Source organism: Tachypleus tridentatus, chromosome 3, assembly GCF_004210375.1.
Source record: "Tachypleus tridentatus isolate NWPU-2018 chromosome 3, ASM421037v1, whole genome shotgun sequence".
Classification (NCBI taxonomy): Eukaryota; Metazoa; Arthropoda; class Merostomata; order Xiphosura; family Limulidae; genus Tachypleus; species Tachypleus tridentatus.
The window spans coordinates 25,633,558-25,651,792 of record NC_134827.1 but is presented as its reverse complement, the minus strand read 5'-3'; the positions used below and the strand labels follow the sequence as shown (position 1 = coordinate 25,651,792).

Sequence of the window (18,235 nt, the reverse complement as noted above, 5' to 3'; positions counted from 1 at the left end):
GGGCATCAATTACTAAAAAGAGACGAGTCCAGTCTAATTGCTGGACCAATCACCTCAAAGTCCACTCCTATTAACTTAAATGGATTATGCTGTAACACCATACAAAAATTGAAGTTTCTTAACTATAAGTACTGGTTACCCTCGACATCAGAGTGTCTTAGTTTCGAAGTTGCTCCAGTCGTTTCATCTAAGTTCTCGAGATATACAAATGTTAATTTATCTATACATGTAATATTTACATCACAATAAATCCGTGTAAGTTTTAAATTATTACGTTCCTTTCATTAATAATATTGTCAGGTATATGATGTATAATGCAGAAGTCGTTAAAGATATATAATTAATGTTGATTAGAAACAATGTGAAACTAATACAAGTTATTAAAGCTATAAATTTTTATGTAATCAATGTTATTGTTTTTTCATTCGTTATAAGCCTTCATATGTTAGTGAAGTGTAAATCGATTAATGTAGAATTGGACTTATTTATTTCTTGCTTTGCTTGTAAATTCCCTCGAGTTGGTTGACATGTGTTCCCACTCGCGACTGTATACTCCAGGTCACGGGTGGCCAAACTCGCGGAAATATGTTTGCTGAGCTTCTTTTTACATCACAACTAATATAAAAAGGTAAATAAAAATGTTAAGCTTTTAAATTATTTACCGGGTATAAACCGAGTCCACTGGATTAAAACGTAAGTTTAATGTCCACGGAGAGTAAATATATTTAAAATTTTAAACCCTAATTTTAATACCAGATTTGAGTCGCTGATTAAAGCCAGTGCTGGCAATGTTAGCTTTAGTGGGCGTGGCTTGCGATCGCGTGATTGTGGCGTGTGTGGTTGTATTGCGGGCAGTGAAATTAACGGAGTGTTAGTGTGATACTGGGCATTGTAGAGTTTAAGTTGCTGTGAAATTATAAAATGAAGGAAGATGGCGTCATCAAATTGTAAGAAGCGAAAGTATGAAGATGAAGACAGAAACTTTAAGCCAGAGTGAGATTTTGCATTAACTGTTAAAGGAAGCAAACCTTACTGTCTTATCTGTAATGTGTTACTCCATCATTACAAAGCCAGTAATTTGAAACGCCACTATGAAATAAATCGCAAAAACGTTTCGTCTGATTATCCTCCTAAATAAGAATTATGGAAAAACAAGTTAACTGTGTTAAAATCATCACTAAATAGTCAGCAAACACTGTTGACAACGTTCGGTGAGGGAGTTGATACAATGACTGAAGCTATTTTGTTATATCATGGAATATTGCTCGTGGTAAACGCCCATATTCTGACGGTGAATTTGTTAAGAAGAATATAGCTGAAGTTGTTCCAAATAACAAAAACACCGGCATTACGCCACACTACTGATAAACGTATTTACCAGACCAGTGCTGATGTTGCTAGCAAAATGCAAAATGATTTAAAGAATTCCCTTGCATTCAGCTTAACCCTTGACGAATCTACAGACATACAAGACAACCCACAACTGGAGGTATTTATTCGTTATGTTTCCTCTGATGTAACTGTAAAGAAGAGATGTTGGACTTAGCGGCACTAAAACAAACAACTCGATGATGACATTACAAATGCGCTTGACAGAGCTTAAACAAATGCTGATATTCCACTGGATAAACTCATCAGTGTTGCAACAGGTGGAGCACCTGCAATAGTGGGGAAAAATGCATGATTAAATGCACTTATGAAAAGTGATCCCAGTTTTCCAAAGTTTCTCCCTATTGATTGCATTATTCATCGTGAACACCTGGCAGCCAGATACTTCAAGTATGAAGATGTTATGAAATTTGTTCTTGAAATTGTCGATTTCATACGCTTAAACGGGAAGACCCACCGACAGTTCTAAAAGTTTATTGAAGAACTGGAGCTTGAAGATAAACTCAGTGATGTCTTTTTCTACTGCATTGTGAGGTGGCTGTCAACCATCAATGTCTTAAATAGGTTTGTGGATCTGTTGGAGCCTGTTATTGCTTTTCTTGAAGAAAGGAAAATATTCTATCTTCAACTGGGAAATGATGAATGGATGCAAGATCTAATGTTCCTTACTGATACAATGAATCATCTACAATCTCTCAACTTGGCACTCCAGGGGAAGGATAAGATTATTTCTGATCTTACTCAGACAATTTTCAGCTTTGAGAATAAAAGAAGACTTTTTCAATGAGACATTTGTCAAGAAATTTCAGTTACTTTCCCAATCTCAAAAGCATAGTAAATACATTCCTAATATTGAAATAAAAGACCACAAACTGGAAGAATACAAAGATAAATTACAAGGACTACTTGGTAATTTTCTGAACAGGTTCGAGGACTTGCCGAAGCCTACTTCACCTTTCTTGTAAATCCATTCATGTGATCAATTATTTGTTGTCCAATTCTCGAACCTCTGGTTACAGAATCATCTGCTGTGGAAATGGAACTGATAAAACTACAGGAGGACCGGGATCTAAAGATGATCAATAAATTCCATTCTACAACTGAGTTCTGGGAGCAAGTTCCAGAAATAAAATATCCTAAACTGAAGAAAACCAGTGTGCGACTCCTCTCAATTTTCAGCACAACATACTGCTATGAATCATATATATATATATGTGTGTGTGTGTGTGTGTGTGTGTGTGTGTGTGTACTTTACTTTGTATTAGTTTCAATAATCACAGTTTAAAAACTACATATATGAATAAATATTATCACGTACACATATAACTTAATATTTATGTAAAATGTATGTAACACAATTTGCACGTGACAATAAAATGTATGTGTAATATTTCTTCATGTCTTGTAGCTTTCAAACATCTGAAGTTTATCGTATGTAGCTCTTACGTTAAACAAATTTGGCGACCCCTGATATAGATCTTAAGTCTATTGTTGGTGTTTTAACGCCCCCATACGACGTTCTCTCGTTCTTACGATAGAGCATCCTGTTACATCTGATAGTTTATAACAATTGTAAAAAAACTTTGGATTCAGAAATATAAGTATAGTTATGGGAGAAGAGTATGACAAGGATCCCAAATACATAACTGAAACTGTTGTGTATACAACATCTGTAAAACAGTCAGTTATCCTCTCAGATGTGTAAAGATCGGTGCTTCAAAAGGTATCTTGAAATACAAGAGATATCTCGCACTACATCACTTATAGATGCAGATAGTTTCAAATTAGCAGAGGTTTGGTTTGTTTTAGCAGTAGCAGACTACAGGAAAAGCGGCTAATCATCACCACCAATTCTTGAACTATTCATTTACCAATGAATTGTGGGATTCGCCGTACCGTTATAATGCTCCTACGGTTGAAAGGGAAAGCATGCTCTTTGTGACGGGGGATTCTAACCCACAGATTACGAGACCAGCGCCCTAACCACCAGGCCCCATCATGACAATGAAAGCTGAGAAGTTCATCATTCTTTTTTTTTTAAATGGTCACAGTGGATTTGACTCCCTAGATGCAAAGAAATCGGACCTCAGGGCATTACACTAAGGAAGGATACCCATGTGCAGCAGATGTTGTACAAACAAGTTTACTTCACTTAGCCTCTGGTTCTTCCAACAAAAGCATTTGCACGTACCATAATAAATGGAAAACGCGTTTATAGAATTATCTCAGCCAGCAAAATCAAAATCTTGTAAATGGTGTGGGGTGGGGGTCCTAAGGGAGAGAAAGCAGAGTAGCAGAACTCTATCGGATATGACTCGTCTTCAGAGTTGCAAAGTATGATATTTCTCTGAGCTTAATACCAGTAAGGAAAAGCCTGAGTGAATGTAGTTTAAAAAAATCATTTGATTTATTATGTTATTAATTTACAGGAGAGAATGTAACATCCACAGGACCTACATTCTGGGCTGACTCTTAAAAATGGCCAGGTCCGTGAGAGTAGCAGTAATCAATTTAAGCACATATATTCTGAAGCCTACAAAATGTGTTACCATGACAAATTCATCTATATACAAGGCAGATAACACTGCATAAGGCACGTGTCATCGTTATTTTAAATAATTCTCACACTTTGGAACGGTAATGGTTTAACACCAGCAAAGTTAAGAAGACACAGACAGGACTAAAGTAGCAACATGAAATTATGTACTGTGTGGTACTGTTGAAGGTTTTATTTTTGTTGCAATGCTTGTGTGTGTGTAATAATTGACAGTGTAGAAATTTCGTTAAAATTGAGATATTAGTAGAACTTGGAAGCCTCAGATACGCAAAAAAAACAAAAAAACGATATAAAAATGCGAGACAAATTAAGCTACATTTGATTTACAAGTTTACTGTCAACTCGCGAGTTAGAATGTGAGAGTGAATTTATCTGCGATTCAGTTAGCCTGTTTGATAAAGATTGGTTAGTTACGGCATATCTATGAAAACTAAGTTTGTAAAGTTAGGCCTACCAGTGAACGTAACTTGTGGTAAACGTTCATTACAGAAAAAGTTAGTCGCTATCGTTACGTGAATTGTACTTGACATTGTTTATAAACAAGTAATAAACAATAATCCACTCGACGGTAAAATGATATAAAATTATTAATTACCTTAAACTCTGTGTAAAAACTTTTCGTTTTCAATATTTACCCACAATTAATACCGTTCATAACCAATTCCAGGAACAGCATGTTTGCCTAATATACTTCCAAGACTTACTTCTTGTGTAGTACAGAACACGACTGGTTACCTAACAAGCATATTCATTTGATATTTAGGTGATAGTCTCCAGTTTAATATTGTTCATGATTGAAAGCCAACTTGGTGTGTTGGTGATACCGTCACTAGTATAATATTATTTGTAACTGATCATGTTAATAAATTTTACTTCTTAGGTTTACTTTCAGCCTGTTCATTTATTGTAGACAATGAAATTAATTATTTAATAAATCAAACCACCATATAGAGGTTCAGAACCTTCTGTATAAATTTTAGTATGCAGTCGGAAAAATGTTTCTTCCTTTGTTCTAGAAAAAGATAGTCTGGTTATACTGACCATAAAATAGTTTACGCTTAAGAGTTTTTACTTCAACGTCAGCGTTGAATTTAGGGAGTGTACCCGCGTTGAATTCAAGGAATGTATCCCCTCTCCCGAAATATTTTAACTATTGCCCGTTTTATTTACAGACTTTTCTTTTTTCACAGAGAAACGTTAACAACCGAACGAAAGGCGTGACCTAGAAGTAAGACTTTATTTCATCCAATAACCTGTTGTCAGTTTGTGACGTCGACGATAGCACATTCTACACTTAGTGTGCCCCATTTAATTAAAGAAAATTCTATGTTATATCACGAAAACTGTCACACATATCAAAACCGAGGTTTCTGATGTGCGGCCGATAAGATAAAATCAAACCTTCAAAAATATTCCTTACGTTACGATTAAACAAATGGAACGCCGAATGATGTGAAGAGATGATGTAACTTCTGTGATGAAATGGACGTTGTATAGAGACAAGGAGACCAAGATAATGTTGTGGATCACTGGTGAAAAGCAACATTGGTTACGACAATCTTAAAAAAAAAAACAATAAATTTAACTCGTGGTAGTGTCGATTTTGACTGCCGGAGTTGAGCTTATTTTCAGTTACATGAACCAGATATTAAATAAGCTGAGAAAACGGATGGGGGAAAAACACTTTATAGGTCTAAGGAGATAAGTATCTATGGGCTTAACATACCAGACAGTTACATTTATTGTCAAGGGTCATCGGATTGTTTTTTTCTTTTTCCAAATTCGAAAAAACAAAACATTTGAATATTATTACCAATAATAATAAAACAAAATACATTACTGCAACTTTGTAAAGTCCAGTATTTAAATTAAAATACAGTATTTTCCATTTTGCCAAATTAATTCACCCTTAATTTCATATTCTCTATTTTTCCCAGATGAAAAAGCTTAGGTCCAGCACTGTTTACCATACTACTGAAACTTTTATAGATGACCCATAACTTGCTCCCAATAAGTTTTACGTTATTTACTGTTTGATCCAGAAAACAGAGTATTTAATGAATGGCTTACAATTCGCCTTTCTTTCATTAATTAACCTTCTGTATGTTTATCTTGTAAACAGAGTACAGAGTTTCCACTAGAAGTAGGATGAAACGAAAGAACATCCTCTTCTTGCATGCTTTGTTATCTTCCCTACGTTAAACTACCATCTTATCTATGTGGCCCGACCCTCTTCCAGCTAACTCGCCAAGTCCTTAGATTAACCGACTAATCTTGGTCAATTTCTTCTTTTTTTTTTCACACATAACGCCCCCTGGTTGACACGAGAAAAGTACTAGAGCTCATGTTAACACTTTAGAAACGTATCAATTAAGTTTCAAACTTTATGATATCTTACATTTAACTTTTGTGAAAAATGAAATATAACACGTTTCTCGCAGCGCGAAGCAAGTCCGTGTAATGACACCTTCTAAATAGGTTTTGGTTTTGTTTTTCATATTCCATCGCGGGATAATTTAGAACATAAAAAGGTTCTTATCGGCTCTTATTTCTGAAGAAGTCATTAAATTACGTTTACTCACTCAGTTCACTTATTTCTTTTCACTACACGTACCTTAGTATTGTATATATTCTTATATTTCTGTTGTTTTTTTTCATATTTGTTCATATTTCTGCTTGTTTAGCTTTCTACTTTATCTTGAAATCAGCGAAACTCTTAAGATCCATAGGCTTTGCATCTGTATGTATTGACTCGAATAATATATTGGTTTAGCATGCCAAACTTGAGTATACAAACAGCTAGGTTTGAACTGATTTTTACACTTGTATCTGGTATTTAGAGTAAAGTTACTAAGGCATTCTACTGCCGTCCCTTGTACTAAACTACTTACCAAGGGGAAAACATCTATCCATCATCTACGCTAAAGGATAAAGTGTTACGTTTATAGCGCACCCACAAGGGGAATATTTTGTGATGTCGAACAGATTCCAACATGGCTCTCCAGCTCCGAAAATCAAAAATGTGCGAGAGGACCAATCTAATAGTGCCATTTAATTGGTCATTGTACAACATAAACTTAAGAGATAGAGAAAAGAATTTGTTTTCATTGATTACCGTTAAAAATACTCATACATTTTTTAAGACTACTGCTATGGCATAAAGATTTCAAAACTGTAAATCGACTTCAGGAATATTTTATTCTACCCCATTTTGGATGTGTGTGTGTGTGTGTGTGTGCAAGAAATAAGTTTTAATATCGTAAAATTCTTTAGTTTGTTTGTTTGTTTTGGAATTTCGCACAAAGCTACTCGAGGGCTATCTGTGCTAGCCGTCCCTAATTTAGCAGTGTAAGACTAGAGGGAAGGCAGCTAGTCATCACCACCCACCGCCAACTCTTGGGCTACTCTTTTACTAACGAAAAGTGGGATTGACTGTCACATTATAACGCCCCCACGGCTGAGAGGGCGAGCATGTTTGGCGCGACTCGGGCGCGAACCCGCGACCATCAGATTACGAAGCGCACGCCTTAACGCGCTAAGCCATGCCAGGCCAATTCTTTAGTAATGTTTTATTTTTGTCTTTCATGAAGGAACCTACAAGGTGATTGGAGAAATGTGGTTCTTCACTCACCTACAAAGTTGTTTGTTATTAAGCACAAAGGGCTATCTGTGCTTTGCCCACCACGGGTATCGAAAACCGGTTTCAAGCGATGTAAGTCCGAAGACATATCACTGTGCCACTTGGAGGGGATCACCTAGAAAGAATAGATACAAATGACTTTTCACATCAAAACGGGCTGACAGAGCTGTGTCGTAAGGCAATCTTCACTCATAAAAATAATTACATGGCGTCAAGTAAACCATAGCAATATAGTCAAAAAATAAGCCCTAAACAGGTAATTTTAGGAGACATTTCGAAAGGTTCTGAACTTTGAATTTATGAGAGGAAAACCACAAGAAATTAGGTACAGGTAGCACAGGAAGCCTTTTGGTAGGTTTTGGCGAGTTTCACAAACAATAACCTTATGTGACCTGTATGCGATTTTTTTTTCAGTCATTTTAACGACGTAACTAGATTAAAATCTCAAATTGTGGCGATACTTTTTCCTATAATCAGAACCGGTGTACAAATTATTCACTTTTTACTGTTATTTGTTGAATATTTTATATTTGGTTCCAAGGAGTCTAAGATCATTACAAAAACTAATTGACTTTGATACATCTTCCAAACTAGTTGGGACTGATCGTGGCCCAACGGTATCGATTCTAAACTAAAATTCCCTATTTTTGCACTTCAGGGCTGCGTTTGTTTGTTTATTCGAAGGTAGGAGCAAAGCTACACAAAGGGTTATCTGTACTCTACCCACCACCGGTTTATAGCGTTGCAGGTCCGTAGACATAGAGTTGTGCCACTGAAAGGTTTAGGGCTGTTGGTGCGTTATAGGAATGACTGTGAAACCCCACTATTCGATCTTACACGAGTAGCTGAAGATCTGGTAGTAAGTGACTTGACTAGCTGTCTTCTCTATAGTCTATCACTCACTGTTCTACATTTGTTTTATACACATTAAAGGATATAACATAGGACAAATAAATGCAATCAACTTTTGGTCAGAAAATGGAAAATGTTTGTTAAAGGATGAGCAGAAATTTCAATTAACTCCCACGATAAAATCGTTACTTGTGTTCAAACACAGGGAAGTCCTAATCAATAGGTATCATTCTAGAATAAGTTAGAGAATTTTCGGATGTAACATACTCCAGATTCATCAAAACTAGACTCGGTTAAGTCGCGAATATGTAAACATGTTTACACCACCACCACATTGATTTAACTGATTCATTTCATTCTTTTATCAGAATTCTTAAGTTATTTCTAATGATAAGTATTATCATGCATTACCTTAATAAGTAACATACAGGTCATCCATATGCGATGTAATAAGCGTGTGAAAGTGTTCGAACACTCATACGTTTGTTCAAGCATCATTGGTTTGATATCAGTGGCGCATCTTAGTGCGTACTATGCGTAAGCAGGGTGGTCTTAGGCATTCTGGACCCTCAGGCAGAATTCAGAAAGTGGCGCCCAGTAATGATAAGAAAGCTCAGAAGTAGATTAAAAGGCATAGCATTGGGGGGCACTTCCATATATGGTAACTAGTGTCGTTTGTTTTATATAAAACGTACAAACGACTTTGGATTGTAACGAATGTTAAGTAAGGAAACATTTTTCACAATTTCTGCAACCACAGAGTAAACTTCCTTTTATCAGTGCCAACTTGGACACAATTCAATTGGCTGGCTTCAGTTTGACCCAAAGACAAAATGAGAACGCCCAGTGCTGAATCGAATAAGCAGAAAACCTCGCACCTGGTACAAACTTTATACATGTGTGAGAAACGCTCTCAACATGGGATAGTTTCGCTATGGTGGCAAAAAAAAACAACACAAAAAACAAACAATAACGCGGGTATTCAAAGACTTGTTTGATTTGTTTCTTTATTTGAAGTTAAGTACAAAATTGCACAATGGGCTATCTGTGCTTTGCCCATCAGGGGTATCGAAACCTGATTTCTAGCGACTGTCTGAACCTTCCAGTTGTGGAACTGTGTGAAAGGGACGCAGTAAATAAATCGGTCTGACAAAGAAACAAGATCCAATGGCTTAGTAACATGGACAAAAAAAATCTAATTATCCTAGGAAGTTATTTGGCTTCAAAGCCTTTAGCAGTCCAAGATTTGTATATGCGCGTATTTCATATGTACAATACACAGGTTTCTTTGCATGTCTACTTTCCTTCAAGTTATTCAACATTAACTGTTTGTCAGTTACACTAAGAAATCGTTCCGTTGGTTTGGAAACAAGCACAAAACTACACAATGGACTATCCAGGTTCTACTCACCACGAGTATCGAAACCTGGTTTTTAACGATGCGAATCCGAAGACATGCCGCTGTGCCACTGGAAGACATTTAATAATCTTCTGTGATTTACTTAAGCCAGTACAAACAACAAAATTTATATTACGGTTTGTTTGTTTTTAATTTCGCGCAAAGCTACACAATGGCTATCTGCGCTAGCCATCCCTAAATTAGCAGAATAAGACTAGACGGAAGGCAGCTAGTCATCAATACGTACCACCAACTCTTGGGCTACTCTTTTACCAACGAATTGAGGGATCATCACATTATAACGCCCCCACTGCTGAAAGGGTGAGCATGTTTGGTGCGACGGGGATTCGAACCCGCGACCCTCAGATTACGAGTAGAACGCCTTAACCCACTTGGCCATGTCAAGCCTCTTTTGAAAATAAAATAGTTTTACTATGTACGACCAATAGCAACTTCTGTGAAGTTACTCATTTGGTGCAATGTGAGTAACTATGATAAATCTATGTTGTAACAATGTACTTTCACTTGCTGGAATTTTTTGTTATTGGCTATTTCTCGGTAGGACATCGGTAAGTTTACAGGCTTGCAATGCAAAATTCTGAGATTAGCATCCTCGCATTGGATACAGCAATGTGGCTTCGCTCTTAAAAAAAGAAATTATAGTTCTGGTCACATTGTGAGAATTTAATGCATTATCTGTTATAATAACACTCAGTTTTATATCCGTTCCGTAATGCGAGGACACCTTACTGTCTAAATGCACATGCATGCACACTTTTCCATTAAATGTAAACGTAGTGGATGTAAATACATTAAATACTAATAATAATACGATAACGCACTGAAATCTTAAAGGCTTTTTTTTTAATAAAAAAAAAGGTCTAACATTCGATCGTATTATCACCTATCTTGACCTGGCACGGTCAGATGGTTAAGGCGCTCGACTCGTAATCCGAGGATCGTGAGTTCGAATCTTCGTCACACCAAACACGCTCGCCTTAGGGGCAATAGCCAGCCTAGTTGTTTCGCGCCATAAAACACTAAACCAACCAACCACAGAATAACATTACTAGTTTACTTTAGTGGTGGTACTAAGTATGTTAAAAATTATTCCTAACTAACCTAACGATAAAAATGTGTACATATTTGAGTGTTGATTTATTTCTTTACAGGATACAGGTCGAACTCAAACCAGGTTAGATAAGTTAGATTAGGTAAAATAGTAAAACGATAAACAAGGTGAGCAGCTTGCATGTTACGTAACTCAATAGAGTAACATAAGCTGCACGTTCGGTGAGCGATTTATAATGTGTATGGCGGAATTATCAATTAGACACGTTTAAAAGTGGAATAAAAAACAGTTAAGTATAAACAGATGTTTACTGTTATGAGTTATAATAAGGAAACTTTGATGGTAACGAACTCGATCATAGCGACCAAACCCATATCGAAAGGGTTCATTCCCTTCATCTGTGTCCTACTTTATCTCACTCCTATCACGCTCTTACACAACATTTTAAGAAGAAAAAATCTCTCTCCCCTATCACTCGCCTTCATTCATTTTTTGACATTTATTGAGCCCTTTTCTTCCGAGTAACTTACAGTTTACAAAAAGTATGCTTCTAACCCCTCATAAAAAAAAAGCGAAATGGCATCCCACCTGACTCTTGTTAAAAGAGAACTAGTCATGAACATTTGACGTCTGGTAATAAAAAACACCGACAATTATAAGTTGTTGAAAAATATGTGCCCACGATATTCAACAATCCACAGACGGATTCATGTTCATATACAGAAGATAAATTTTTTGTTGTTTTTTTCTTCATCTTGCGATTTTGTTTTATGGCAAGTAATGATAACATTCTAGCCTTTTAATTACTTTTAAAGTTGTGGATTCGTCAGAGTTAATTTAGCAAAAACTCAAATTTTTGAAACAGAATTATTATCTGTACGAAATTCTCTTACAGCTAGAGTTAAACATGTTTAAAATATCTTACATAATTATTTTATTTGTACATGCAAAATTAATTTTTGAATACCTTCTCCGACGAAATGTAAACATCATTTTTATTTCTGTTGGCCCTATTGATCTGAACTGGAAGTGAAGAAAGGGCTGATAACAGTTGTGCACGCAATAATTCAAATTTGATAAACGAAGCGACCTACCGTGTTTCTCCGATAATAAGACCTACCCATAAAATAAGACCTAGTGTGATTTTTGGAGATAGTTTTAATATAAGCCCTACCCTTAAAATAAGCCCTAGTTAAGAGTGGCAGGAAGAGGAAAGAAATAAAAAAATTAATTTATTAATTAGTTTAATAGTTAGTTAATTAGTTTGTTTAAGTATTAATCAGTTAGTTTAATAATAGTTTATTTTAAATGGTTAGTTTAATAGTTTGACTTTGTAACTTCATTTTTTTAATATATCAAAATAAGACATCCCCCGAAAATAAGCCCTAGTGTCATATTTTGGAGTGAAAATTAATATAAGCCCTGTCTTATTTTCGGAGAAACACGGTATATTGTAACGGCTTATAACTTCTCATTTCACCCTTTTTCAGATGCAATCACCTTTTTCGATTCTAAATTAATTGCACATTTTCTGTTTCACACAACAATGTTATCGCATCTGCGAACTCACCAAAATAATCGAATTTGTCATCCATCGTAATGGCGAGAGTGTTTGCTTAAGCCTGCCACAAAAATATCTTAAATTCTCAACTGTATTAACGAGAATAATTCCCGCTCTTTTACGCCTAGCACATCTAAAGTATTTATAAGAAAGCCGTCGAAAAGTTAAAAGAACCGTTGTAGTGCACATAGAATGTTTCAATAATATACTACTTGGCCATGAGGAACTGTCTAAAAAGAATTATAAGAACGTAAAATATTTTAAATCGGTCTAATCCCACACAAAAAGAAGAAAAACGGCCACAACCTTTCAAAACTTAAGTACCTCTCTCCTTTTAATCTATTTTAAGAATACGAATTTCATAAGCCCACCGATTACTAAAAATTAAAACCCATGCAACTTTTAACGTTCATATTTTAGCGCCTAAGAATAAAGTCTGACATTTACTATCAACTGAAGAACTAAAAATACATGGACATTCGCCCTGAAAGTGTTTGTACAAGTGCTGCTTTCTCTGATCTGCATGTAGATTCACCACCATTATAGTACAGCAGATAAAATAACAACACAGACAGGAGGAAGAGGTCAAAGTGAACCTGACCGTCCCTGGTCAATAAGACCAAAATCCGTGAAGAAGAAAGCAATACAACAAGACCCCACTGGTACAGCGGTAACTCTACGAATTTACAATACTAAATTCACAGGTTCGAGTCCTCGGTAAACTTATGTGGCTTTGCTATAAGAAAAACAATCACACGTGCGCAACACAACAAAAGTAGTGTTATAGGTATGTGTGTGCGTATGTTTACTTTCTTACTCATTACTATGGTTTTGACATACACATTACTAAATTTCTCGTTACAATTTCAATGAATAAAATATATCGTACATAATATGATACTTCCTAACGTATAACCTATTTTGTGCATATACCCTCCTGTGGGTCAGCGACAAGTTTACAGACTTATACCGCAAAAATACGTCGTTAAATTCCTCGCAGTGAACAGACAATGAGTTTGCTTGTTTTGAATTTCGCGCAAAGCTACACGAGGGCTATCTGCGCTCGCCGTCCTTAATTTAATAGCGTAAGACTAGAGGAAAGGCAGCTAGTGATCACCACCTACTGCCAACTCTTGGGCTACTCTTTTACCAACAAATATTGGGATTGACCGTCACATTATAACGCCCCTATTGTTGAAAGGGCGAGCATGTTTGGTTCGACGGGGATTCGAACTCGCGACCCTCGGATTACGAATCGAGTGCCTTAACCATCTGGCCATGCCGGGTCCATACGATGGACTGGAAGAAACTACAAAAGCACGCGTAGCAAATCCTGACGTCACTGTTAAGTTTCGTAATAAGCAGACTTAAATCAAAATCAATGTGTTAAACAAGATGTCTAATAATTGTCCCTCATTACAAAAAAATATCAAACTTTGAGTATCTCGAAAATTTAGATTTTGACACATTTTAGTTCAACTAACAATTACAAAATTTTAATTTTGACTGCATTTATTTTAGCTTTCTACCAGCTATCTATTCTATTATCGATGGCTACATACCTGTGTCAGTAGGGGCCTCTTTGTCACTCATATACGTTTTTCATGTCGTATTGTCACTAAATTTCACGAAAGATTTATAAATAGAAGCATCCTTCAATTGATATCACGATATTGCTTCAGCTTGCTGATATGTGAGCATAACTTCAATTATAATATTTCAACTAGGTAAATCATCAACGAACATACCAAAACAATGTAATCACGTGATCTGCGAGCAAGAACACCTTCCCACGCCTCTTTTATTCCTTAGAAGTGAGCGATTGTATTTGATGGTTGTGCGGAGAAGACTGTGGAACTTTACTTTCCAGGGGTGGGTTAGGTGAGGTGTGAATTACAAGAGAGGCCCTTCTAGTGCTAACAATGTATCGCATGTCGACAAAAAATATTGCTTCTTAAATCTGAGGAAAACGAGATGAGGCCTTATGAATTAAGCCCTAAAAGTTGTTGTGCCAGCAAATATACAAAGTTGAATAATGTACAAACCCAGTAGAGTGTAATGGATACAACTACACTGTTATCGCTACTATTAACTCATAAGTCCGAAAGCATGCCATGGTTTAACATTTGTCTGAGCAGGATTTTGCTATTCGTTAATTACTAACTTACTTTTAACTACCGTGTTGTAATAAATCCTAAGAAGCGTGGCTTATTATGTGTAATACATGCACAAGTGAAACAATATGATAATTAATAGATTATTTTATGAAAAATATTTTAATTAATAAATTTAAAACCACATTAAATGTTACATAGTTTCGCGTACAGAGGGAGTTTAAAACATATATAAAACTTTAAGGTAAAAAACGCGGGAAGTTTTGTATTGTTATGTAGGCCTTGTTCGAAGAAGTTTGACTACATCTGCAAAAATTTTAGGGTTAACATATGATTCGAAACGTACATGGATAAAACATGTAAATAACATAAAAACTAAAATTTGGCGAAGAATAAACTATGCTAGGAGTCTAACTGGTATAAACTACGGAACAACACCAGAAAACATCATTAAAATATACAAGACATACATTAGACCTGTAATAGACTATGCAGCTCCTGCATGGATCAATGTAAGTGAAAAACATTTACAAACCAAACTCCAAACATTACAGAATACACTAATTACATCAGCATACAGAGTACCTAAAACCACTTCAAAGTTCATGCACAATTACTCAAACACACAAACAATACCAGATAGACTTCTACATAGTACGATAAAATATTTTGATAAAAATTGGCGAAAAAATGAGTTGTTATGCGAACTAGCCAGATATTGCATATATGATGAAGAGAGACCTAAACACCTCTTCCCGTTAAACTTGTACATCAGATCTTTAAGATAAAATCAAATTTAAAATAATAATAATAAAATAGTGCTAAAATAAAACAGGCCACCTACGTTTTAGACTTATTAAAAAAATGAACATAAATGGACATTGGCCTGAAAAGGACCAGTTTAAAGTTGATATTATTACATATTAATCAGTCCATTCCAACAATGTAATGGAAGGAGGAAGAGGTTTGGTGTACGTGACCCTCCTGGGTATGCAAAATATATATATACCCAAACACCAGAGAGAGAGAGAGAGAAGTTTTGAGCTATCCTCCTAAAACACGGCACTCAGAGATTATATGAGCACCTAACAACCTTATTTAACCTATCATTATCAGCCGTTTATATCCCTGTTTTTGGAAGGAAGCAGTAATATTAATGTTCCAGAAAGAAGGAAAGCCAGCGAATAAACTTCTAAACTACCACTCTATTAGCCTAACCAGTTGTATCGGCAAAATCTTAGAAAGAATAATTAGTAATTGACGAAGCTTTGTAGTGAGTGAAGAGTCAGTTGGACGATACGAAACAGGTATTTTATGGGTTTTTTTATTTATGGTTTTATTTATTTCTTTTAAATCAAGGGTTATAATTAAAGAGATTTTAAAAATATTTAAGACCTTTTTATTATACTTTTCCTTCAGCAAAATATATTTGTTTCATTGTATATACATATGCTTGTTTCGTCATTGAGAACTTTATTTCAATGTAACTATGGTTTGGTTTGAATTTCGCGCAAAGTCATCCCTAATTTAGCAGTGTAAGACCAGAGAGAAGGCATCTAGTCATCACCACCCACCGCCAACTTTTGGGCTACTCTTTTATCAACGAATAGTTGGATTGACCGTCACATTATAATGCCCCCACGACTGAAAGGACGAGCATGTTTGGTGTGACGGGAATTCGAACCTGCGACCCTCAAATTACTACTGAAGTGACTTAACCACCTAGCCATGCTGGGCCAGTACTTATGGTTAATTGAAATATTATTCTAAGAATAGGAAATAAAGTTCCAAAAATATTTTAAAAGAAGTTAATTTGATTTTGTTTGTGGCCAGTATGGGTATCAAAACCCGATTTTTATGGTATAACTCACTTAGATTTACCGATTAGCCACAAAAGGGATGCGAATTCACTTGAAGTATATTGTTTTTTACAGAAGATAGAATGTAAATATTATTTAAAAGCAACTGTCATTCATGAACACCATCTTTTTCAGTCTAAAATATTTGCAAAAGGAAACTTTGTTTTCCTTCCAGTGTTTGTGGTGTTAAAATAAGTTCTCAAAGACAATTACTTTATTGACCAGAATATCGTCTTAACATAGTTTTTCTATATCCAAAATACCCGAAGACAAAGCAGCTAAATCATAAAATAACAAAGCCCAGGATTGAATGACACTCAGCTGAGTAATCATTTAGAAAATGAATTAATACCGAGATAGAAAGATGGGGAGCAAGCACTCGGATTTTGAATGGAAATTACAAGTCGAGTTTTGAATCATTGAGGCTTGGCATGACTAGATGGTCAAAGCACTCGATTCGTAATCTGAGGGTCGTAGGTTCGAATCCCTGTCACACCAAATATGTTCGCTTTTTCAGCCATGGGGGCGTTATAATGTGATGGTCCATCCCACTATTCGTTGGTAAAAAAAGTAGCCCAAGAGTTGGCGGTAGGTGTTGATGTCTAGCTGTCTTCCCTCTAGTCGTGCGTTCAAAGCCCGATCGCACCAAACATGCTCGCCCTTTCAGCCGTGGAGGCGTTATAATGTGACGGTCAATCCCACTATTCGTTGGTAAAACAGTAGCCCAAGAGTTGGCGGAGGGTGGTGATGACTAACAGCCTTCCCTCTTGTCTTACACTGCTAAATTAGGGATGGCTAGCGCAGATAGCCCTTGAGTAGCTTTGCGCGAAACTCAAAATAACAAGTCACGAACTTTGATCACATTAACTGTACTTGTCTTTCAAGCAAACTGGCGGTTTTCTTTAACAGTGGTGTGTCTGCTTATTTATACACTAACTTAAACTTGCCATAAAGTCCTCACTAAGATGCAAATTCAATAGAACAATTTCTTATGGTGAATATAACTTAAACCCACTAACGTCACACTGGGTATAAACACCTCTGACTCATTTTGTTCCTAAACACGGTGTAACTACAAATAACATAATACAAGATGTTGGAGTTTGGACTGCACATTATGATATTTTTGCACTGCTTGGGTGAATCATAATGGTACTACGGTTTGTACTTTGGCTAAATACTGGAACTAGTGAGTAGTCATGTAAACTATTAATGTTATGTGGAGATAACTTCACAAATAACTCATCTCTTATAATCTCTTTAAGATCATAAGAATGAAAGCGTTGTATTTTTCTTTTTATGCTTTTCCAAAAGACCCAATTAAAACATTCATTCGTAATTTACATATGTTTTTAGAATATTTGTATAATGTTCTTTCTGTATCTTCAAAATATTCGATTTTTGAAACGTCTTAGAATCTAACCTTCAGTTGTCAAACAGCTGGAGAAGAAAGGACATAACATATTAATAAAGTCCCAGAGTAAATGCAAAATAAAGAGGGATATATAACATATTAATAAGTCCCCAGAGTAGCAGCCAAATAGGAGAAAAGTCAGGATATATAACATATTAATAAGGCTCCAGAGTAGCAGCCAAATAGGAGAGAAGGACAGGATATATAGCATAATAATTAGGCCCCAGAGTAGTATCCAAATAGAAGCGAAGGACAGGATATATAACATATTAATAAGGCCCCAGAGTAGCAGCCAAATAGGAGAGAAAGACAGGATATATAACACATTAATAAGGCCCCAGAGTAGCAGCCAAATAGGAGAGAAGGACAGGATATATA

At 35.8% G+C, this 18,235-nt stretch overlaps 1 protein-coding gene across 1 annotated transcript in view; it reads right to left on the bottom strand.

Moving 5' to 3' along the window:
- LOC143246566 (MFS-type transporter SLC18B1-like) overlaps nt 1-14,182 on the bottom strand; it is a 78,988-nt gene extending 64,806 nt beyond the window's left edge. The window contains exon 1 of the mRNA XM_076493491.1: nt 14,033-14,182. The gene's annotated coding sequence lies outside the window, so the exon portion shown is untranslated. The remainder of the gene's footprint in view (nt 1-14,032) is intronic.
- Nucleotides 14,183-18,235: the final 4,053 nt, after the last annotated feature.